Source organism: Ciconia boyciana, chromosome 4 (assembly GCF_034638445.1).
Source record: "Ciconia boyciana chromosome 4, ASM3463844v1, whole genome shotgun sequence".
Classification (NCBI taxonomy): domain Eukaryota; kingdom Metazoa; phylum Chordata; class Aves; order Ciconiiformes; family Ciconiidae; genus Ciconia; species Ciconia boyciana.
This window is the reverse complement of record NC_132937.1, coordinates 8,151,051-8,162,708: the sequence shown is the minus strand read 5'-3', so window position 1 is coordinate 8,162,708 and position 11,658 is coordinate 8,151,051. Positions and strand designations below refer to the sequence as shown.

Sequence of the window (11,658 nt, the reverse complement as noted above, 5' to 3'; positions counted from 1 at the left end):
TTGCTCCTGAGAGATTGCATTGGGGGGGGGTCGGAATAATCAAGTAGAAACCTCTAAAAGAAGACTGCTACCATGTTCTGAGGGAAAAACTAAAATAAAACTAAAATAAAATTTTTAAAAAGCATAGTGCTCCAAAACTGTTTCAGATGCAATCCTTGGAGCCCGATAAATACATGATTTGAGAAAGCAAGCAAGTAGATATTATGCAGAAGCACAGATGACAACAGTCCACCTTTGGGTAGTATCATTTTGTTCCCAAGTCACTGGAAATTCAACAAGCAATTTTCTCCACAGGAAGGTGAGCCCAGCATTCTGGCTGGTACTGTTCTCAAACATTAAGCACCTATTCTTAGAGCAAAAGGCTGAGGATGTGTTGGGAGCAGGGCAGAAATGAGAAACCATGGATCAAGGAAAAACAAGTCAAGAACACCTAAAACATCACAAATAATCAGTACTTGTTATTCTCTTTAAATGATGAAGCAATACGGTAAGTTTGGGTTTTCCTTTGTGTGTGTGTGTGGGTTGGTTGGTTTGTTTTTAAAATATATTTTAATACTCAAAAACACTATAGTTATCCTGCTTAGGAGCTTAGTTACAGCTGAGAGATGTTGTGCTACTACTACTCTGGAACATGCAATAAATTGAAACCCAAAACTCAAAAAAGGTTAAAGATGCTTCTTTACGGGGGGGAACCATCAGAGACAAGTGTTCAGTCATGCTATTAAAAGAACTTACAACACCAGATGTTACTTTTGGCACTGCATCAGTCATAAGACTTGAAGTTTGTAAACTCCCTATTGCATTCAGCTTAAGGAAAAAAAAAAATTTAAAAGTCCACTCCAGTATGACTCTGTCAGCCAAAAGCTTGATATTTCTAGTGCTCTATGTACTAATTGTGATATATTTTGTTCTTAATATAAGTAATTAAATGGCACAACATTCTTTATTAAGTTCACAGCCATTAATGGTATCAAATATTCTCAAATATTGGAAACCAATGGACTTATAACTCTAAGCTTTCAGCTGAGGAAATACGCTTGCTAGTCCTTTTACAAGATTTTTTTTTCTTAAACAAGGAATTAAAAGTAATGATGCTCTTTATTGTGATAGATATGAAGAGTATTAGAAAATCAGTATTGGCATTCTTGAGCTGAAAATATTCTAATTGTGCTTGAAGAGGCTTGGTAGGGGGGCAGAAGGGGGGGGAAATGGGTCAAAATTCCAGAAGGAAATTTTGTAATTCCACAGCTCAAACTATGATCTGAAAAAACATTTCAACATTTATAGTGCTTTCAATTAAGAGTTTGGCAGTCTGAGAAATTTTATGAGTTGATAACAGTCAGTTGACCCAAACCTATCTACATAAACACAAAACAAATCCTTACTATATAGAGAACAGTGAAAGTCTGTGAGAGGAATAAAAGGAAACAAAAAGTACTCATGACACTTAAGCATCTCATTAACATCTCAATTAAAAAAAAAAATTAAGAGAAGAGAATCTATAGTCATTCCCATTTTTGTTGTGCACTACTCGTATTCTTCAAGAAAGACTCCAATATATCAAGAAAGTAACTATCCCTTCATTTCTGTGTTAGGGAAAAGATCATTGAAGAATGGATTTCAAAGTCGCAATATCACCAAGGCATTGATACACAGGTAGCAGCAATTCATGAACCAGTTTCAAAACTTTCTGCTTTGCAGGATCAGTAGCAGACTATTAGTTAAACTATTTTTGCAGTCTGTTTTAAACTATAAGAGTTTATGACCAGACTTCCTTAAACCAAAAGTATGTCTTATTCAGATTCATATATCACCAGCATAAGATAAGCATTATATATATGCACCATATAATTTTGAGGCAACAAAAAAGCATTTGTTATCTTGGCTAGCAAGTAGTAAATTTAATGCTTTACTCATTTCACAGAATCACAGCCTGGTTGAGGTTGGAAGGGACCTCTGGAGGTCATCTGGTCCAACACCCCTGCTCAAGCAGGGCCACCTAGAGCCTGTTGCCCAGGACCATGTCCAGATGGCTTTTGAACATCTCCAAGGAGGGAGACTCCACAACCTCCCTGGGCAACCTGTTCCAGTGCTCAGTCACCCTCACAGTAAAAAAGTCTTTCCTTATGATCAGACAAGAACCTCCTGTGTTTCAGTTTGTGCCAGTTGCCTCTGGTCCTGTCACTGGGCACCACTGACAAGAGCCTGGCTCCATCTTCTTTGCACCCTCCCTTCAGGTATTTATATACACTGATGAGATCTCCCCATCAAGCCTTCTCTTCTCCAGGCTAAACAGTCCCAGCTCTCTCAGCCTTTCCTCATAGGAGAGATGCTCCAGTCCTTTCATCATCTTTGTGGCCCTGCACTGGACTCCCTCCAGTATGTCCATGTCTCTCTTGTACTGGGGAGCCCAGAACTAGACACAGGACTCCAGGTGTGGCCTCACCAGTGCTGAGTAGAGGGGAAGGATCACCTCCCTCGACCTGCTGGCAACACTCCTCCTAATGCAGCCCAGGATACCATTAGCCTTCTTTGCTGCGAGGGCACATTGCTGGCTCATGGTCAGCTTGGTGTCCACCAGGACCCCCAGGGCCTTTTCTGCCAAGCTGCTTTCCAGCTGGGTGGCCCCCATCCTGTATTGGTGCCTGGGCTTGTTCCTCCCCAGGTGCAGGTCTTTGCACTAATCTTAAATACAAAAAGATGGGGATTCCATTTATTTCCAGTTTTATTCCACAACCCTCCTTCATATAGTCACAATTTACAAATGACATTTTTAAAGCTAATTTAATTTTACTTTATTGTCAAGATGCAATACAGACTTGTGGTGTGTTGGCCCTGACTGGCTTGTCGCTTGCTGGCTTGTCGCTTGCCCCCCACCCAGTCACTTGCTGGCTCACCTCCCCTGCAGTGGGATGGGGGAGAGAATCGGAAGGGCAAAAGGGAAAAAAATTTATGGGTCGAAATAAAGAGAGTTTTGAAGCAAAATTCGTAGAGACTACCCTTTAAAATCCGAATCTCCCAGCAGGCGAATCAGAGTTTCAGAGTGTTCCCAAAATAAAACTCAATAGCAGTGGAGTTACTATTAAGCAGGCATCCTTTATTACAGAGCTGGGCAGCACTGGGGATCGCTCCACCATAAGTGCTCCAACAAACAAGCAGAATCGCAGAGATTATATATTGCAAAATCATACATATTCATAAGATTAATTTATATAAACATGAGATTTCTTGGAACTCATTAATATATGTAAATGTCTCTGACGCATGCGTACTTAAGTCCTTAGGTGGTCGTTAGGAATCCTCCGGTGGTCGTTGGAGGAAGTCAGTAGTCTTCATCACTCTGACCGCTGACTGAACTTTGTCTTTACGCATGCTCAGTCCATCTTTGTCTTGCTCATACCTTCCTTGCGTATCCAAAACCAGGTGGTTCTTGTGTAGTTTCTCCTTATCAGCCCTTTCCAGGGACACAGGGCCTGAAGAATTCCTTTTTATCTATCTACATTGCAACTATCTCAGCTAACCAAGGATTTAACACAGACAAAGCATTCTTACTCTAATGATTATTGTTAGGGGGGGGAAAGACCATATGTAGGTTTCCTTCAAATAAAGAATGCTCGTTAGCAATTCTACTATCTAAGCTTCATTACTTAAGGCCAACAATACTGGCAAGCTAGGCTAAATTATCTGCGAAAGGGAAACTAAAAGGAAACATTGAGCAACCAAGATATTTACAACATTTCTTTTTGTCTTTGGGGATTTTAGCTCTTTTCAGTTTAATAAGTGAAGCAAAGCTGTGCACGCAAGTCAAGAAAAATAAGGAATTCACTCACTACTTCCCATTGGCAGGCAGATGTTTAGCCACTTTCCTGGAAAGCAGGGCCTCAGCATGCGTAATAATTATGTTAGGAAAATCTCATTCCCTAACTATTGTACCAATTAGTCTTTATAGTATGAAATTGTATGAACTTTCTTAAGATATATATATGTATTGGGTTTATGTGGCAAGGTTTTGGTAGCGGGGGGGCTGCAGAGGTGGCTTCTGTGAGAAGATGCCAGAACCTGCCCCCATATCCAATAGAGCCAGTGCCAGCCGGCTCCAAGATGGACCCGCCGCTGGCCAAAGCTGAGCCAATCAGTGACGGTGGTAGCGCCTCTGCAATAACATATTTAAGAAGGGGAAAAAATTCACTGCTGCGCAACAGCAGCTGGAAGAGAGAGGAGTGACAATATGTGAGAGAAACAACTCTGCAGACACCAAGGTCAGTGAAGAAGGAGGGGGAGGAGGTGCACTTAGGGACTGGAGCAGAGATTCCCCTGCAGCCCATGGTGAAGACCATGGTGAAGCAGATTGTCCCCCTGCAGCCCATGGAGGTCTATGGTGGAGCAGATATCCACTCTGCAGCCCATGGAGGACCCCACACCGGAGCAGGTGGATGTGCCTGAAGGAGGCTATGACCCCATGGAGAGCTTGTACAGGAGCAGGCTCCTGGCAGGACCTGTGGCCCTGTGGAGAGGAGCCCACACTGGAGCAGTCTGTTCCTGAAGGACTGCACCCCATAGAAAGGACCCATGCTGAAGCAGTTTGTGAAGAACTGTAGCCTGTGGGAAGGACCCACATTGGAGCAGTTTGTGAAGGACTGTATCCTGTGGGAGGGACTCCACACTGGAGCAGGGGAAGAGCGTGAGGAGGAAGGAGTGGCAGAGACAACACGTAATGAACTGACCACAACCCCCATTCCCCGTCCCCCTGTGCTGCTCAGAGGGGAGGAGGTAGAGAATTCAGGAGTGAAGTTGAGCCCGGGAAGAAGGGAGGGGTGGGGGAAAGGTGTTTTAAGATTTGTTTTTATTTCTCATTATCCTACTCTGATATGATTGGCAATAAATTAATCTCCCCGAGTCGAGTCAGTTCGCCCGTGATGGTAATTGGTGAGTGATCTCCCTGTCCTTATCTTGACCTATGAGCCCTTCATCATATTTTCTCTCCCTAGTCCAGCTGAGGAGAGGGAGTGATAGAGCAGCTTGGTGGACACCTGGCATCCAGCCAAGGTCAACCCACCACAATATATATATAGTTTACATTGTATACTGCATAGTCATGCTTAAGTAGGCATGACTAAAGGACCCCAGTTCATTGCAAGGAGAAGGACACTCCCCACCCTGAAGAATAAAAGATACCCCTGGACTACCGAGATAACGCCAGCATCCTAGCCCCTCTAACACCTCTGTGAAACCCTCCCATTATCTGGCATCATAGATAAGTAACCAGAGCAAGACTGACTCCAGAGATGTCTAGGTCAAGAAAGAAGCAAATGGATGATGACGCCATAGAATTATAGTTGCTTTGCAAAACAGTAGTATGTGTGTTAAGTAGTGATTGGTCAAATCATGTTGTATCTGAATGCTTGAAAGATATAAGAACCCTGTGTAAAACCGCATTCGGGGTGCCCCAATTTGAATGGGACACCTCGCACATGAATAAGAATGACTCTTGTAATTCTATACTTTGCCTCCTAGCCTCTCTCCTTGGTCAGCACGGGCCAGTTGCGAAATTTTCGTGACAGTTACTTGGCAAGACAAACGCCATAACTCCGAACGTCCCCCCTTCCTCCTCCTTTCCCTGAGCATTTATTGCTGAGCCAACGTCATATGGTATGGAATATCACTTTGGTCAGTTGGGGTCAGCTGTCCCAGCTGTGTCCCCTCCCAACTTCTTGTGCACCCCCAGCCTATTCGCTGGGGGACAGAGTGAGAAAAAGAAAAGGCCTTGACAATGTGCAAACACTGTTCAGCAATAGCTAAAACATTGGTGTGTTATCAACACTGTTTTAGTCACAAATACAAAACAGAGCACCATGCAGGCTGCTATGAAGAAAATTAACTCCATCCTAGCCAGACACAGTACAAGACTATTCCTGAGAACAAAGCATACTTTTGTCATTAAGTGCTATTCTCCAAAAACACTGAGAACAAGATGTCCTACTATGTTTCACAGAACAGCAACTTCTGCAAACGTTTTGAAAACTATTTCTTTCTCTGTACTTCATTCCCTACTTGGCATAGATGCACAAAATTACTTCTAGAGAATACTATAGACAATTTTGTATGTTAAATAATAAAATACCATTTAAAACATCACAACAGGAAATTAATAATTAATAGACCAAATCCCATTATAGCTCCTACTGCCCTGAAGCTCATGAAAACCAAGGACATTGCTCTCTTGATAGCATTAAGATTTTTTAATATAGTAAAGAATTGATAGACTCCAGAACTACAACATTTTGCAATAGCAGAGGAAGGGAGAATTCAAATGGAACTTTTCATCTCATGCAGCAATTTAATTTGGAAGAAAAATACTGTCCGGAATTTCTCATCAAGCACATGAATTTATAATTTCATTGTTTCAATTATTGTTAATTTTTGTGCTGCAAAGAACTTCTGAAGTCTGTGTAAAATTCTATATATTCTACTTGGCATTTCTAGTAAAATTTTCCACTATTCTTTTCAACAGAAGGCAATGAAAGCCTCAGGTGGATGATGCTATGTTTCAAAGATAGTATCACTTGTCCAAAATGGAGCATTTTACCTGATGGTAATAAAACTAAACTGCTTTTTTGAGAACACCCTCACTTTCCAAGAAAAGCTACCAAACATGGGGACATTTGCATCTCCTCTCCAGTGCAATGAGCCAGTATCAAGAGACGTGACCAATTCTGACCTACTGATATGAAGGGAAAGGAGGAGTATTGTGTTGGTAGAAGATCAAAGTGTGATAGTACAGCTAGTACAAAAATAAGAGAATAGGGGGATCGCTAAAATTTTACATACTCAGTCCCAGATGATGGGAAATAAAGGTACATACATGCAACGTCAATGACTGGAAGCTCTGAAAGGACTCCACTGTGTATGTGTTAGGGCACGAAAATCCTGAATATGCGACTATGACAGTCCAAATAACTTCTACCAGGATTCAAATTCAGCACACCGTTTAAATATGAAAAATCCATACAAGGATAAAAAGGTTGGGGGGGAGGTGGTGGTGGTTGGTTTTTGTTTGCAATTTACTTTTCAGAAGCAAAAACATAGGCAACATATAATTACATTCAGTGATGTGTAATGTTTTGTGTATATATTTGGTAAAACACATAGCCAAAGAATTGTCTCAATTTTACAATTTCCCCTAGGAGGTCAGAACATAGGAGATTTGTAGTAGTCTGTGACAGTATGATTCTACTAAAGGATTTATTTTATTATCATACATATTTCTATTACTGAGAGTTACTGAAAAACACTGGTTTGTTTTTGGATATTTCATCTTATGTTCAGTTCCCTCCTAATCCTGTACTGAAGTCAAAGTCTTACTTGTGAGATCTCAACCTGCTGCCACAGAAACAATGTTGATATGATCCCTGTCATCTGGTATTAGGGGGTTTTTTTTTGTTTTTACAAGTAGGGTGTAAAGTTGGTCTACATTATTTCAGCCACTTTCAAAACACACAACATGCTTAGTAAAAGCAGAAAAACAGCTTCCGTATTTGTGCAATAAGCTTTACTACTATGTCAATGCTTATGGTCTGGGATAATTTTTGCAACAGCTTTTCATTCTGTAGTCTGCTGCTGCTTTTAGGGAGCCTTGCTTCATAAAGCACTCAGCATCATCTCATGTAAGACATTACATCAATTAATACAGTCATTATAAATATAAGAAAAATATTCTATTTATCACTTTACTTGGAAAAAATCCTTTTTGATAACAAAAACTGACATAAAAATATTTCATATATTAAAAAATCCCAAAGAATTAAACTAATAACTTCAAAGATTAGAGAAACCTCTGACTTTTCATGTAAACATAGTATCTTACATCACAGTAGGAGACAAAGGAAAATAAAATTATGCCACCTACTAAAGAGTAGTTTTAAGTGATAAATGCAATAGGCTCAAAGCTCCAGTGAATGGTGTTTTCCAGGGAGTTATCTTGAAAAGACTGCACGGACTATTAGTATAGGCTGTATTATTGTTAGAATAAAGTCTTTTGAACATAATGATATAACAGCTGAATACTACCATAAATGGAACCGAACACAGGAGTAGCTACATATGTCACTGATGCTTAATAGTTTGTCTGTATAAGCAAAAACAGCGACACAGAAAATACCAAACAGACTCTATTTACTTCCCAGCAGCTTTTTTCTTTCAAGCAAACTATTTCAAAAAGCTTCAGTATACTGTCAAACCTGACAAAAGTATGATATTTGGGGTTAATTCTGGTCATTCATGGTAGTCCTTCATGCAAAATCTATTGAATCAACATTAATTATAGTGTGGATTCACAGTAGCTGTATATTGTCACAATTCTACCAGTCTCATTTCCTTCATTAGCTGCAGAAATCCTAAAGATAAAGGAAGAAAAAGAGGTGTAAGGGAGGAAATATAAATATTAAATAAATAAAAAATCCCCAAAACCAGACTGACTTTTCAGGCAGAATTTATCTCAAACGTTATGTATATTTATAAGGGGTACAATGGAGTCCTGATCCAATTGGAACCTTGGACAGTATCATAATACAGGGGTAAAAGCTTGTCAGAGCAGGCCCAAGATGAGACAAAAACATTGGATGTGAAGGCTCTAACAGGCAATAGCTGGAAGAAGCTGAGCTCTGCCTGCTAGCTAGTTTTATTAGCTGACAACAACAATGGCTACTGAAAACATGATATTTACAAAACATCATATCCTTTGAAGGGATACAAGCATAACCCTGACAATTAATTACAAGAGTGATGAAGACAGAGACAGCATATGAAAAAATGTCTTTCCTCTGGAAAAAAAGCATCTTGTCATAAGAAATACATTTCTGGCTAGTTCAGGACTTACTTATGAATACTAACAAAACTGGATTTCAAGAATTTAAGACAAGCAAGATTCTTTTATTGTTAGCAAACTGTGTGATTTTGTTTTCAGAGAGAAATTAAATCCCCATTTACTCCATTTTAACAAACAAAAAAGAGTATACTTTGGTCCAAAAATATTATTTAAAAAACCCTTCTTCCCTATTTTTACTACTAATACCAATTTACATAATTAAAACCAACAGTTTCAAAGTCTTTTCATTATCTAGACCATCTCTGTTGATTTGAAGCAAAATGTTAAAATAATGGTAATTTTTCTTCTTATTTCACTTTTGTATACATTAACATCCACATAAACATTGCTGTTCACCTACCATTTTCTGGATTAAAAAACCCCAACAATTCACAAATTTTAGATCAATTCTGAACTATCCTTTCAGAAGAATTTTCATAGACAACAGCTATCCTTTAAAGCCACAATCAGTAAGGAGTAAGTTCTTATCATAAAAAACTCAGTGTTATAACTAACTTACCTCAAATATTGCTTCATCTCTGTAAGAAGGAAAATTTTCCACTACTAAATATAGTAGTTTCTAAGGACTTTTCTTACTCATTTTAACACAGGTGAGGAAAGAGCCTCCAAACCTCTCCAACAGAACTGTTCCATTTTAATTCAGCACACAATCGCTCTCTTCAATCAAAGGCACAGGGACTTATGTGTCAGAGCAAAATACATGTCCAACTTGGTCAAGTGTCATGGTTGCATAATACAGTGTTCTGGTAATAGGTATTCCTTCAGAAAAGTAAAAATAAGATGTTTTGGCTATCATACCATATCTAAAGATCTAATGGAGTGACCTACTACAGATGAGAGCATTCATACTACAACTAAGATTAAAAAGTCTATTAACTCTTAAGAACAACCAAGAATTAAGTGATGATCACACTCAAATCGTTGCTTAAAACTAAATTTGTGTTTGTACATAGTGTTCCCTTCTATAGATAACAATTTCCAACATATAAAAAGGAAGAAAGGTACCATGATTGCATGTAATTCTTTCTCATCTGCTTAGTCCTCGTATTTCAGCATGGTGTTTACATAGCATACCAGGCAAATATAGTCATTAGTATAGACCTATGCTTTACCTTAGCTCCTAATCATTGTGCATTTACAAAAAGTATCTTTATACAAACTTCCTCTTAGTTTACACACAAATATAGAGGAATTTAATTAAAACTTCCATCTAAACCCACAAACATTTTTTTCTTATGAAATGACAACAGTGAGTACTAGAATACTGTTTTCAGAAGCATGCTTTTTCAGATTTAGTGGAGCTGCTTTAGTACTACTAGATCAACCCAGAGGATTCCTGGTTTAAGCATGGTTTTCTCATTTATCATGAAAATATGAAATTTATTTTAAGAATATATGTGAAATAGAAGCCATGAACAGGTGACTACAGACATTTCTGAAAGTCTTTTTAATAGAAAGAAATAAATCAAATTAGAGTCACAAATAAGACATCCACAAAGACATCTATCTGCTGTCTGCTATGAACTTGGCAGACTCCGGGGGGGTGTGTGTGCGGGTGTGGTGTGGTGTGGTGTGGTGTGTGCGTGGAACGCGAACGGCACCATGCTCGGCCTCGTATCTGAGGGTAGAAAACATTTTCAAGAAGGCATTTTCATTAGAAGACACTTTCAAGACTGCCTTTTCCTTCATGTCTCCTCCCACCCCGCGGGGACACTGACGGGAAGCAACCCCACAGCACACCTCCTCCGCCGCCCGGCCCCCTGACCGCCTCACACCGACCTGCTCCAGCACAGCCTTCGCTTCCGCATCCGGGCCTTCAGTCAGAAGACAGTAAGACCGAAACTACTCCTCCCTTACCGGCACAGGAAAGCAGCTACCAAGGACGCGACAACCCCTCACACAACCCACAACCACCAGCCCCTCAACGACGCCACACCGCCCCGCCCTTCTAGCGCGGTGCAGAGGAAACCGCATCGCCCGCCGCTCACTGGGCTGGCGCGCGGGGGGCGGCTGGGGGTGGGGTAGGCTAGGCTGTCGTGCTAGTAGTGCCTGCCTGCGAGCTCCACGAACCAGCTCATAGCTTTATAGTAATATCATTCCCTTAAAATAAACTGTAGATTGCTTATACAATATAATGTAGCATTGGTTTTGACTTAATGGGGTCGTACAAACCTATTTAAAACACACGCATTTGCCTTTTCTGGCTATGCAGTGGTTGGTAACTCATGCACCAAGCAGTCAAAAAAATAATGATTTCTAGACATTTTAAGTTAATTTCAGACATAATGTACAGAAACATGCACCTAACAATGAATGCTGCTACAGAACCCATGCCTTAAAGGCTACATTTCAAATCCAGCAGTTTCTGTACGTAGCAGTCAGCCTTTAAAAAAAGGCCCCCATAAAGAATAACTGGTTTCAGTTTGTACAATCTGTATTACTAAACTATTTTTGAAGTACAAGCATAAGGACTATTGTACTATCAGTACTCCCCTACATCCCTCCCCTAGCAGAAAACCCCAGCACAGTACTCCTCAGGAGACAGGCAGCTTTTCAGCACTAGGTCAGTAGGGGAAAGAGGGGTGGGAACAGAGGCAAAGACATAAGACCCAAACCTACAGCTCCTTTTACAGCAGGAATCTCTTAGGCTCATCTCAAATCATATATGGTTGGTTTTAAGGAAACTTTAAAGAAAACCCTACTAAAGCTAGAGCAGTGCTCAACTTCTTTGTAAGACTAGGTTAGCTTCTTAAAAGATGCAGATCATTAAAAAG

General features: G+C 40.1%; 1 long non-coding RNA gene across 1 annotated transcript in view; it reads left to right on the top strand.

The window, feature by feature from the left end:
* Window positions 1–6,436, top strand: part of LOC140650597 (uncharacterized) — a 38,404-nt gene extending 31,968 nt beyond the window's left edge. The window contains exons 2-3 of the long non-coding RNA XR_012042087.1: window positions 295–487; window positions 1,925–6,436. This is a non-coding gene — a long non-coding RNA (uncharacterized lncRNA). The remainder of the gene's footprint in view (window positions 1–294; window positions 488–1,924) is intronic.
* Window positions 6,437–11,658: the final 5,222 nt, after the last annotated feature.